This window comes from Boleophthalmus pectinirostris, unplaced genomic scaffold (assembly GCF_026225935.1).
Source record: "Boleophthalmus pectinirostris isolate CB_2022bp ecotype Guang Dong unplaced genomic scaffold, ASM2622593v1 HiC_scaffold_15, whole genome shotgun sequence".
In the NCBI taxonomy this organism is placed as follows: domain Eukaryota; kingdom Metazoa; phylum Chordata; class Actinopteri; order Gobiiformes; family Gobiidae; genus Boleophthalmus; species Boleophthalmus pectinirostris.
In genome coordinates this window covers 12,208,146-12,218,857 of record NW_026571070.1, presented here as the reverse complement: position 1 = coordinate 12,218,857, position 10,712 = coordinate 12,208,146, and positions in this window count along the sequence as shown.

Here is a 10,712-nt window from a genome sequence, read left to right as displayed (position 1 = left end):
AGTAACAGCTCCAGTTCTTCTCATAATTTTGATATATCTATTGAAACCTCTTGTCTGCACTCCTCCGTATACATCTATCCCTCATCTATCCTCTCCTCTATCCCCTTTTTCTCCCCCCTTCTCTCCTCTTGGACCCTTTGCTCAGATCTCCGGAGAATTGACGCGCCCGGCAGCAGTACACGCCGACAGCTTGTACCACAGCGGAGTAGGACACACGCTGCTAGGACTGCGAGCTTTGAACTCTGCCACAAGATCCTGAGCAAAGAAAAGAGCAGTGTTGTACAAGAGAGGTAAAAGTGAGTGCACCAGCGAGGGGAGGACGAGAAGAGAGAGAGAGAAGAGAAGAGAGAGAATAAGAGAGGTGAGAAGTAACATGAACTGAGCCTGAACCTGAAAGTTTAAGGATTTGGGAATATTTTGTTATTCTAAAAGTACATTGTCAGACTCGACTAGTGGTTTGCATAAAAATCTATATGCGACAAAAGTAAGGCCATGAAAAATGTATACTAGAATAAAATTGTGTTGGAATTAGGGGAGCAGTAGGTAGTAGTAGTTTGGAATGAAAGTTGTAGTAGTAAAAAATGTAGTAGTAATAGTTAAAGGCAGGAAGCAAGAATATATTGAGAGGTTTTGATCATTTTCAGCATTCAAATAGAAGGAGACTTTCTGATTTGGAGTCCGTCACCTGCTTGTTTCTATGGATTCCACAGTGCGACATTAAACAGCACTACTTTACATTTATTTACAATTTTACCGGTGGTTTTATAGCTCAAAAATACAGAGAAAAAGAGGCATTCTAATCCATGTATCATTTGTTCATTTGTTTTTCCAAATAAAACCAAAAATAAGAAAATGAAAAAAAAAAAAAATGTATTTCCTTTATTATTTGTCTCCAAAACCAAATTTTTTTCAGTTTTCGATTTTCTGTTTAAATGAATAATGAAACAAAAAAATGTTTCTGCGACTTAAACTGTGATGTCGGACTTTTGCGCTGCATATGGACTGAACCAGGACTAAACCAGGTCAAACCAGTGCTAAACCAGTCTCAGTCCTGGTCTCAGTCCTGGTCTCAGTCCTGATCTAAGTCTTGGTACTGGTTTGGTCCCAGTCTCAGTCCTGGTTCTGGTCCCGGTCTGGCCCCAGTCTGGTCTCGGTCTCTATCTCGGTCTCAATCCCGGTCTGTCCTGGTCTGGTTCTGGTCTGGTCCCGGTCTCAGTCCCGGTCTCATTCCTGGTCTCAGTCCTGGTTTGGTCCCAGTCTCAGTCCCGGTCTCAGTCCCGGTCTCATTCCTGGTCTCAGTCCTGATGACCCAATAGTCTATGTAGGTGCGCCTCTCCGACACTCAGTCCTGGTTCAGTCCTGGTTTAGACCTGGTTTAGTCCTGGTTCAGTCTGTATGCGGCGCAAAAGTCCATAAAAAAGGCATCGCAGTTTAAGTCACAGAAACGCAAAATCACAAAATCGAAAACTGCAAAAAACAAATCTATATCTGTTTTTTCATTTTGGTTTTGGAGACAAATAATAATAATAATTTTAAAAAGTTGTTTTTTCATTTTCTTATTTTTGGTTTTATTTTGAAAAAAACAAATGAACGGATGATTCATGGATTCATTCTGACTGTGAGCGGGTTTCCTCTCCACAGTGTTTTAAATAGTAAGTATTAAAAGTGAATATTGTTTACATTCTGGAAAATAATCCTGAAAGTAATTTTAATTTGTTTTTAATACGACAAGACTCTTATAAACTTATTTGCCATGTATATTTTACTATAGTTGTATGTTTTATTTTTACTTGTACATATACATTTATATAATTATGCCTTATATGACACTCTTTTAAATTTTTTTCAGAATTTATTACAATGTATATTTTCTATTATTATTATTATTATTATTATTATTATTATTATTATTATTATTATTATTATTAATGTATTAATTAATTTATGTATTTATTATATTTATAGTGATGTGTGAGCCTCTGTGTCCAAATAATTTCCTTTGTGTATCAATAAAATTTAAGTTGTAAGATATTTTAAGGTGAGTAGTTCTTTTTCTTTTAGTTATTTAAAATGGTGCCAAGAAACATAGCTTTTTTTTTTTTTTTTCCAGGGGGGGCATCCAAGCATTTTTCTGTGTATTAAAACTTCAATGATGAGCCTAAACATGTCCGACAAAGCCAAAATAATGCTCTTTCTGCAGACCCATGTCCTCAGAGCTCATTACAGATTTCTCCTCCAGCAGACGAGATAAAAAGTCCCAAACAAAACCTCTGTCTGTGTGGCTGTTGTCTAACTCATGAATGACATTTGTTCAAATCAGATTGTACCAAGGCATTTACATAGCGACAAGGAAACTGCCCGGAAATGTCAGAAAGAATTAGCTGGTAGTGATAGGGCGCTGTGCTGTACTCTGTGGCATTTTGGCATTTGTGAAAGTCAAATGCGTTTCATTGATTGGTCTTTATGCTGATGCTCCTCTGTGTATAATGGTCTGGGAGCTTTGTTTAGGCTCCTGTTCACCAGCTTTGGGTCTGAGCTAACACAGTACGAAGTCTGGGGTTTTCAGCTTTAAAGGTCCGAAATTACACAAAACTGACTCTTGTGAGCGTTTAGTCGTGTTATAATGTTGTTACTTCATCAAAAAACATACCTGGAGTTGTGTTTGTGTACATCTCCAAAGCTCAAAATGCTCTGTTCCCCCTTGTGATGTAATTTACAGCTGCACCTTTTACCTTTTGTTCAGTAGAGATTCACAATTCCAGGGCTGAAATTATCCAAATGATTCCAGTGAAGGTTAGCCAGACTGGTGCCACCTAGTGCCTCCGCGTAATTTAATTTCTCTCCAGCGACTAGGTCAGGAATCGGAATACAATAGACGGTTTGCAAAAACCCCGGAAGTACGAGTTTGGGCAACAGCCAATCAGCGAAGAGCCGTACAATCTGTGTTGGCAACAATTCCCGAGATCGAGGATTTAAAGCTGAAACAAAGAGAATGTTTGGTCAATTTTATCAAGGGGAAAGACGTTATTGTCCTTCTTCCTACGGGATTTGGGAAAAGTTTCATACGCCAGTTAGCCCCGTTAATGGTGCATTACATACGTCACGACCAAATAGCAGTGATTGGTTAAATAAAAAAAGTACCCGCCTACCGTCGAGCAAACGAATCCTAATGCTGTGATGTCAGACAGTTTCCACAAAGTGAAACCAGCTGATGCATCAGGTTAAGTGAAGGTGAGTGGAGTTTAAAAACACAGTGGAGCACTTCCTGTATAACCACTTGACATCACAAGGTTGAACAGAGTAGAAGAACTCAACTGAAACATGCAGGTTTTTGTGTTAAACATGTGTGACTGAAACAAAATGCAACTCCAGGTCTGTTTGTGATGAGGAAATATTTTCATTATAACTATTTCTTTAAATAATGATGAATTGCATTATTTTTGTCTTATAATTTCATAACAAAACTGCTTATTTCCAACTCTCTTTGTAAACATAGAATACAATTATATACTAATGTAACTGTATATATTATGGATTTCATGGATGGTATATTATATTGTAAGTATTATTGTAAACTAAATGACCATTACCAAGTCTGAACAGCTTTTTTACAGCAATCTGTCCTAAGTCCTAATTATAATAACAAGTAGTTTAAAGCAGTGTTTTCCAAAGACTGGGTCGTGACACTCAGGTGGGTCACAAGAGATTTTTTTTGGGTCACCTTGTCACAATCTGCATGTATGTCTGCAATATACAGTTCTGACACTGATCTGCTGCTGTGCTTTCCTGGACTGAAACACGCTAAAAAAAAAAAATACAGACAGGAACACTTATCTCATTAGAAATATTGAAATGTTAAGACAGGTTTTGTACAATTTTATAATCTTTTCTTGTAATGATTTTATTGACTATTTTGTTCCAATATTGCTGTTCCAATTGAATGTTGAAAAGGAAAAGAAACGGGCTCCATTTAAAGTCCAAATAGGCGACTTATGGATCCTTTTATTGCTGCTTCAATTACTGTTTTTCATTGTTTAAAATGCTCATTAATGTTCAATAATGGTCAGATCCATCTTTATTTTGTGATTTAATAATAATAATAATGTCTATTGACTTGGGTCGTGAAGCTTTGTGACTTTTAAAAGATGGGTCCCCAGAAAAAAAAAAAAAACTTTGGGAAACACTGGTTTAAAAGTTTCATTTACACAATTTTCTGACCTGTGTTATAATGTTTCCTCATGACAAACAGACCTGGAGTTGTGTTTTATTTCATTCACACATGTTTAACACACAAACCCTAGATATTAACCCCTTAACAAGTATAACCGTCACAAATATGCAACCAACCGCAGCTGCTTTTCCCTCATGCTGTTTAGTGAATGTGCAGTGAACCTACTCAAATTTCTATTTAGTTATTTTGCTATAGTCAAATTAATAATCTCAATTTAATTTACAATCTTTACAAAAGGCAAAAACACACACAAAACATGTTTTTATATACACCTTCACTACAATCATTTGGAGAATTTCAGCCCTGGAATTATCGATCTCCACTGGACAAAAGGTAAACGGTAGCTATTAACGTGAAAACTACCACTTCATGACATCACAAGGTGGAAAAGAACATTATAGAGCTTTGGATTTGTAGACAGATTAATGTGAATGAAACAAAACACAACTCCAGGTATTTTTTTGACGAGGTAACCACATTATAACCGTGACTGCGCAGTAAATTCTCCTCATGTGAATAAGAAAGAAACTCAAAATCAGTAGAAAATGCACGTACCTAATAATTTGGCCAGTCCATTCATTCCTACAGCCTATTTTGGTCAACACAGTTCCCGTTTGACTCCTTTAGAGGGCACTACATTACAGAATAAAGACCCCAATTGATCTCACACGAAGCCTGCATCTTTTTACAAATAAGAAAAATGAAACGACAAAAATACTCCCTTGTATCATAGTCAACATGTGTTTATCCTCTCGGTTGCAGTCAGCTGGAGATTGTGTTTCAATTGCAGAACGCTTTTCTTTGGAAATTTTTCAAAAAGGACCCACGCTGCGTCGTATTTGTGAAAGCTATAAACTCCACTCAACAACAGCCCCATTCCCGTTCCCCTTGGATAAAACAAAACGGAATTCACAAGGGAATCATAGAACGCCAGCTTTCCTCCTTCACACATCATTATACCTCCTACTGAAAGCTCTGCGTCGCTTGAAAATATATATCTTGGCTTATGCATACTACGTGCTAATTTGTCCAAAAACGCACTTGGCAGATTGGAGACGCTGGGTTTTCGCGAACACTCCGGTCTATTGCAGGGGCGGTTTGATTTAGGGGAATTGGAAATGCTTTTTTTGCGATTTTGAATAAGTTTGGGCACAGTGGAGAATGTGCTTAGAATAGAATAAAAAGCAGTATTTTATAAAACGCGTTTGTTTAGGATCTCGGTTTTATCCGGTGTTGAAATAACTGTTGGCAGCCTCGCTTATGCCAGTTTGCCCCAGGGCAGCTGTGGCTATGATAGTATTTTCCCACCACAAGTATGGGAATCAAATGAAAACTGTGAACAGGAATGAATGGACTGGCCAAATTATTAGGTACGCACATTTTTGCTGGTTTTGAATCTTTTACATATTCACATCAAGGGTAGTTACTGCACATTACTGTTATAATGTTGTTTTAGAGCTGGGTATCATTCAGAAGTTGCCGATACGATGCATTGGCCACGATACGATACATATCTCGATACAGTGAGCTTATGATTTGATACGATATATTTCAAATCGACACGGTTCAATAAAAAATAAAGGCTAAATCATGGCTGTGATACTAAAAGTCTTTGTTAAATCTCTTCTTGTGCAAAGTGAATATGAAACACAAACATTTTTAATCACCGAAACAGTGAAAATGTCAAATGTGTTTCCTTCCTCTGAACAAGCAACAAAACTGTAGCACTGTAACAAAATCATTTTGTAAAATATACCAAAAAATACTCTTGGTGATATATCAATACAACAGCCCACAATATCAATATATTGATATTTCAATATTTTTGCACGACCCTAGGTTGTTACTTTGTCAAAAACCTAGAGTTGTGTTTGGTTTAATTTGCACATGTTTGAGTAATCCTGCATGACACTAGCCAGACCTGCACCACCTAGTGCCTCCGCTCAATTTCATTTCTCTCCAGCGACTAGGTCAGGAATTGGAATACACTAGACAGTTTGCAAAAACCCCGGAACTGTGAGTTCGGGCACCAGCCAAGCAGCAAAGAGCCATTCTGTGTTGGCAACGATTCCTAAGATCGAGAATTTAAAGCTGGAACAAAGAGAATATTTGGTGAATTTCATCAAGGGGAAAGACGTTATTGTCCTTCTTCCTACGGAATTTGGGAAAAAAAACCCTAACCCTAATATACCAGTGAGCTTCGTTAGCGGTGCATTTCATACGTCACGAGCATTGAGCGGACAAATCCTAATGCGGCGAGGTCAGACAGTTTCTACATAGTGAAACCGAATAATGAATCAGGCTAACATGACATCACAAAGTGGAACAGAGTCTTTTCCATGTGAGAGAAGATCTCAGTCATGTGTGAATGAAACAAAACACAACTCCAGGTATGTTTTTGATGAGGAAACAACATTATAACATATAAGAAACCAGTGTAATTTGTGCCCTTTAAAAGCCTTGTTAGTGCAATTAGGACTTAGGACCGATTCCTGTAAACTAGGGATGTAACGATATCCAAATCTCTCTGTACGATATTATCACGATGTGCATGACACGGTACGATATTTATTGTGATATTTTGGAGAGGCTAATATAATTCTAGATAGGACACTTTTTTGCTTTTAAAATACCTTGACAAGATTTTGGTGTGAAGTGTTACTGTCATAATCCCAAGAATTCAAGTAAAAAACATATTTCTTCATGTTTTCTGCACCGAAATGAATTATGGGATATGTAGTTCCTGATGTTCATTAGCTGTTCCTGCTAAAGAACAATATATTTAAGCAAGGCAACTCATAATTCAATATATTGTGACAGTTTTTGATATTACTGTGAGACTTCTGACGATACGATATCATGATATTTGGGTTATTGTTACAGCCCTACTGTAAACGCTGTTAGGGATGGGACAAGATCTCATGCCACAAGATCTCGAGAGACAAAATTGCCACAAGATTATGCAAACATGAGGAAAATTATCTCGTGAGACTTTCATCTCCTGAATTTACCTTCAGCTTGGGCAAAAAAGAGTTATAAGACCTGGTAAGTTTTACAATATGAGAAGCTGTAATTCCAAAAAGCAGTACAATGCAAAAACTAAAATCCAGCCAAGTTGAATGATGACTTGAAACATTACTTAAATTAAGAAAGTTTCATCATGATTTGAGTAAATTTCACTTGACAAGTAAAATTATCTGCCAACGGAACAAGACTTTTTGTACTTAAGATATGAAAATACATCTTGCTACACTTAAAATAAGAAAAACAACAACTTATTGCACTTAAAATAAGAAACAAAATCGAATGTTGCTTGAATTAAGAAAAACACGCTTGTTCCATTGGTAGATAATTTTACTCATCAAGTTAAATCTTCTCAAATAAAGTCAAATGTTCTCAAATCTAAGTACTTTTAACTTTACCTAGATATTGCTTTTTGCCTTGTAGTACACTGACTGCGAAAGTATTACATAAAATAAATAGAAGCCAAAATTGTGAAATGGATTGCACTGCTTATTTATTAGAAATTATGTCAAAGTCTCGTCTTGCCTCGTTCTCATGGACCCAATTTCGTGGTGTGTCTCGTCTTGTGAAAATTGTGTCTCACTCTTCTGTGCTCTGTGAAGCTCTTTTGGTGTCTTAAAATGTGCTTATAAATGCAGTGGTTTATTTGTCTTGTCCAAAATGTGGCGTTTTTAAGTAATAATATAACTGTGCCTTTTTAACTCTAAAATGTCAGATGTTAAAGGTGCACTTTGTAACTTTGCCGGTGGAGGTTCTGCCATATGTTTGTCTCCGTGAAGGTGGCATAGCTTAGGAATGTTCCACAGTATGGCATTAAAGGAGCAGTCAGGAATTTTGGACATACAGACGTGGACAAAATTGTTGGTACCCCTCTGGTAAGGAAAGAACAATCAACAATGGTCACTGAAATAACTTGAAACTGAGAAAAGCAATAATAAAAAAAAAAAAATCCTGAAAAATAACCAATGAAAATCAGACACTGTTTTTGAATTGTTGTTCAAGACTAAACCAGGGCTAAACCAGATCAGAACCGAGACAAGGTGGGAACTAAAAAGGGACTAAATAAGGATCTAAACCATGACTAAATCAGGGATATACCGGGATTTAACCGGGACTAAACCAGGGCTATACTGAGACAAAACCAGGATTGGACCAGGACTGAACCAGGACTAGACTAGGACTAAACCAGGACAAAGCCAAGACTAAACCAGGACTGGTCCAAAACAAAACCAGAAAAACTATTACTAAACCGAGGCAGAATCAGGACTAAACCAAAGGTGTAAAAGAGACTAAAACAGGTCTAAACCAGGATTATTCTTATTATTCTCAGGATTAATTTATCACTGAAACAATGTAATCCAATACACTATATTTCTAGAGCACATTTGACAAACAAATAACATTTCCAAAGTGCTGCATATATAGTGAAATTAAAATTTTAATTGATTACGTCCAGGTCAGATCTATGAAGAGACAAGCCATTCATTCATTCTAAGAATGCATTTTATCTTATTTCTTTAGTAACTGACTAAATATAACATTAAAAAAAAAGAAACAAATGAAACTGGCCTGTACAAAAATGATGATACCCCTAGAAAAGATGGTAAGTAATTGGACAATAGGGACACGTTAAACTTCGGTGTGTCCTCTAATCTGCATCACAGGTGTCTTCAAACTTCAGTCAGTCTGTCTGTTTGAAGGAGACATGATGGAGACGCTGAACATGGACCAGAGAAAGTGAAAAAGAGAACTGTGTCAGGAGACTAGGACAGTTTCAAGTTATTTCAGTGATGATTGTTGATTTTTCTTTCATTGCCACAAGGGTACCAACAATTTTGTCCACGTCTGTAGGACCTCATTTCCTAGTGAGCCAGAGTGTTGGAGACGTGTGGAGACACTTTTTAAAATATTCCATCCAGTCCTTGTATTTGCAGAGGTCGCTGGTGCTAGGCTAGTGCATGTCAATGGCCATAAGTTATCCTGCCACTAAAAACAGTCTTACCCACTCCACAAAACACCCGAAGCAAATCTATTATTACACCAGACTCTTGATATAAATGTTTGTGTTGATAGAATAATGTTTGAAATTAAACTAACATTGCATCGCATAAATCGTCGCATGCTGAGGGACTATTTTCTCATATATCAGTCCGCCGCTGCCGAACTTTCTATCAGGAAGTACAACTCACTGCTGCTGCTCAGACATAAATCCTTCAGATGCAAGGTTGGTTTTACTTCAGACATTATTCTGTCAACACAGACATTCACATCGACAGTCTGGTGTAATAATAGATTTGCTTCGGGTGTTTTGTGGAGTGGGTAAGACTGTTTTTAGTGGCAGGATAACTATGGCCATTGACATGCACTAGCCTAGCACCAGCGACCTCTGCAAATACAAGGACTGGATGGAATATTTTCAAAAGTGTCTCCACACGTCTCCAACACTCTGGCTCACTAGGAAATGAGGTCCAATGTCCAAAATTCGGGACTGTACCTTTAAATTCCGATCATAGCTCAGTTGGTAGAGCATTTGTCCACTGATCTCAACATAGGCGTCTTTGGTAGAGCGTTCAGATCCACTAACGCAAAGGTTGGCGTAGCGATTCCATATCTCACAGATGAAGGCTGTCCTTGTGTCCTTGGGCAAGACACTTAACCCACTTCGCCCTAATGTCTGCGTACACTGGTGTATGAATGGATGAATGGCTCCTTGATGGAAAGAGCTTTGAGTGTCTTGAAGGTGGAAAACCGCTGTATAAAAACGTGACCATTCACCAATTTCTTATCGAGCACCAGGGCAAGGTCCAGGTCAGATCTACAGAGACACAAGCCCATTCAAAGTAAGAATGTATTTTTATCTTATTTCTTTAGTAACTGAACAAATAGAACATTTAGTTCAATGACATACTGTGGGACATTTAAGATGAAAGAACAGCATCACCATAGAGACATCACCAGACACCACACATCACCAGAACTGGACCAGGACAAAACCAAGAAGAACCAGAGCTAAACTGAGACGAAACCAGGACTGAACCAAGATAAAGCCAGGACTGGACCAGAACTAAACCAGGACTGGACCAGAACTAAACCAGGACAAAACCAAGAAGAACCAGGGCTAAACTGAGACAAAATCAGGACTGAACCAAGAAAAAGCCAGGACTGGACCAGAACTGGACCAGGACTTGACCAGAACTAAATCAGGACAAAACCAAGACAAAACCAGGGCTAAACTGAGACAAAACCAGGACTGGACAAAGACAAAGCCAGGACTGGACCAGAACTGGACCAGGACTGGACCAGGACTAAACCAGAACAAAACCAAGACAAAACCAGGGCTAAATTGCGACAAAACCAGGACTGGACCGGGACAAAGCCATGACTGAACCAAAACTGGACCAGGCCTGGACCAGAACTAAACCAGGGCTATTGCGACAAAACCAGGACTGGATCAGAA